Source organism: Falco peregrinus, chromosome 14 (genome assembly GCF_023634155.1).
Source record: "Falco peregrinus isolate bFalPer1 chromosome 14, bFalPer1.pri, whole genome shotgun sequence".
In the NCBI taxonomy this organism is placed as follows: Eukaryota; Metazoa; Chordata; class Aves; order Falconiformes; family Falconidae; genus Falco; species Falco peregrinus.
The window spans coordinates 5,210,827-5,213,592 of record NC_073734.1 but is presented as its reverse complement, the minus strand read 5'-3'; the positions used below and the strand labels follow the sequence as shown (position 1 = coordinate 5,213,592).

The following is a 2,766-nucleotide window of genomic DNA, read 5'->3' as shown; positions in this document are numbered from 1 at the left end:
CGGCGGCACCGGCGGCCCGCCTCATGCCCGGCGCCACCAATCAGCGCCGCCACCATCGCCTCGCCACGCCTCCCGCTGACCATGGAGCTTGCCCCCCTCCCTCCCCGGCTAGAGCGGTCGGCAGGATCGCCCCCTAGCGCCCGGGAGGACCAAGAGCCTGGCGGGGCGCCGCTGAGTGGTGGCTGTGCCCAGTAACGGCCCGCGCTGCAGCCCGCTGCCAGGCCCGCGGGGCTCGGTCCCGCCGCCTCGGTCGCACCCCCTGCTGCAATTCGATTAAAAAAAAATAAAACTATATTGCTGTCTCTTGGAAAGCTCCACGGGATCAAAAATACGAGGAAACCACAGCTGCCCCGTGTGAGGATCGAACTCACGACCTTCAGATTATGAGACTGACGCGCTACCTACTGCGCTAACGAGGCTCCTCGAACGTAAACCCCCGGGCGCCCCCCTTCTACCTGCCTCTGCGTCCCTGGCCTTCCCCCTGGCGCAGCTGTGCTTTGGGATGCTGCCTGAGAAACCTCGCTGCCTCGCAAATGGCTCCTTTTCTGCAGGAGAGACCTCTTGGCGTTCTCTCTCTCTTCCTCCCCCCCCCCCCCCCCCCCAAATTCATTCTTTTCCCATGCTTTTCTAGAAGCAAGACAGAACTGACATTTTTTGTAAATGGCTCCTCTTTCCCATGTTGTTCCACAGAGAGACCTTGGGGTTTTTTGTTAAGGGCTTCTTTTCCCCATGTTCTGCAAAACAGTTGCCTTCCTGAAAGAGTCCTTAGGGGTTCCTGAACACCCACATCCAGATCCTCTGGCCAGGAACAGGCTGTGAGGACCGCACTGACAACATGCTCGCAAGGAAATCAAGTTGTTTCCACGTAATTACAAAAATCAAAGCCAACCTGGTTTGCGCGCTGTGAAGAGTCGCTGTTCGACTGGGATTTCCGCAGCAAAATGAACTCTGTGCATTCAGTGAAGCGCTCAGCAGAAGAGGGTCCCCTGCGATGCCAGCACAAGTGCTGCCCTGAATCCTAATCGACAGGCTTCACGCTCAGTGAGGGGCTCAAGGCAGCAATCACCATGACAATCAAGCGACAAATACCTAAATTGGAAGAAGGCAGGAAAGCAGACGTTTAATTGATGCAGAAAGTCTCCAAACCTTGCCAGCAAGAATCACTGCAGGGAAGCTTTTCGCCTGCAAAGCGAGCCACTGGCAGAAGATGAAGGAGGAACAACCTTTGGACATCAGTCCCACCAGACAAAAAGAGGTGTTTGGGTCGCCTTGGACAGCCCAAGGATTTTGCCAAGGGTTTAGTGGGCAGCTCTTGCCATCAGGGGGACAATGCCCTGATTCCCGAAGGTCTGGGTGGCTATGTGTATGGGACGGCCAGATGATGAGTCCAGGCTGCAAGGTTTGTGGTAGGAACAAAATTGCTGCAACCACAGGATGAGTAAATGCATGACTTTTTACAGCCTGAACCACTGCATTCCTCCTTCCAACACTACCCACGTCCAGAATGAGGATGTCATTTTTAACAATGTGCTAATCCTTTGGGGCTTCAGTGACGGACAAGTTTAGTGCCCACAATTCTGGTTAAATTAAGAAAAGCTGCTCCAAGCATTTAAAACCCTGCACATGGACAAGTCACCTCGACCGAACATCCGACTGTTTGGAAATATGTCTGTAACCATTTTCCACCTGTACTGAATCACATGGTTTTCCCCCCCACGTTACATGATGCTGAGCTGGTCCTCAAGGTTTCTGACACAGCTGTAGAAGGCCCTGTCATATCTGTTTGTTTAGGGACTGATGGATTCATGGAGAAGACAGGAGAAGTACTGATGGCAAGGATTTTCGTGTGAATGAAACAAAAGATGTCCTTGGTGACATTGCCTCGAGCTGAAACTCAGCAGTCTACAGCACACACATGCTTATCTCTCTTTTGCATTTTCTATTTTTATCTGGACTTTCTCCTTTTCCTCTGAATGCTCCTACTGTGCCTAATCACCCTACCACCTTCTCTGCCTTCCCCTCACCCATCTGACCCCTATCACCTTAACCCACAGTCTTGGCTCCACGGATGCTGAGCCACCGCATCCTGCCCCATCCCTCAGTGATCAGACTTTCCCCCTGCCCCGCTGACCCCCTTTCCAATCCAACCCAGCAGAAGGCAGGACAGCCCATCATAAATCCATGCCAGTTCCCACAGTGCTCCATCACCCCATGCCCACGTCTTCCAGATTTAGAAGGGGAAAAGTCTGTCTGGCTGAAAGGTAGTGCCCACCTCCACGATGCACTGATGTCACCCGGCAGAGAGCAAAGCCAGATGCAACGTGACAAGCCCTGTGGGCTCTCAGTGCTCAACGTGACCAATTTCCCCTTCCTGTGGAGCAGAGTGGAGGAATCCCAGCTTTTCATCATATTAGAGAGGAGAAACAATCATTGTCTCCACTCCAAGTTTCAAGGCCCAGGCAGAAAAAGTTTCCAGTGCTGTTCTTGCGGAGCATCACACAATAGTTACAAGCAGAGTCTGGGCACAGCAAAGGTCCTTGGCGCCCAGAAGGCAGAGAGCTGGTGTTGAACAGGGTGCTTGTAACTGAATATAACTTATAACGTCAGTGTTTACCACCCTGTGGCCAGACTATAAAATCAGCACTTTCTCCTCTATGTTGCTGAATCCATTATCTGAATCTACCAGCTTTGTTTGTGACAATAGGCAAGCTGGTAAAAGTGTGTTATCACCATCTCCCATCCTCTCTAGCACTACGAAGAGTCTGA

At 52.3% G+C, this 2,766-nt stretch overlaps 1 non-coding gene across 1 annotated transcript; it reads right to left on the bottom strand.

Moving 5' to 3' along the window:
* Nucleotides 1-346: 346 nt before the first annotated feature.
* Nucleotides 347-419, bottom strand: TRNAM-CAU (transfer RNA methionine (anticodon CAU)). Its single transcript has one exon. It is a non-coding gene; the product is annotated as a tRNA-Met (tRNA).
* Nucleotides 420-2,766: the final 2,347 nt, after the last annotated feature.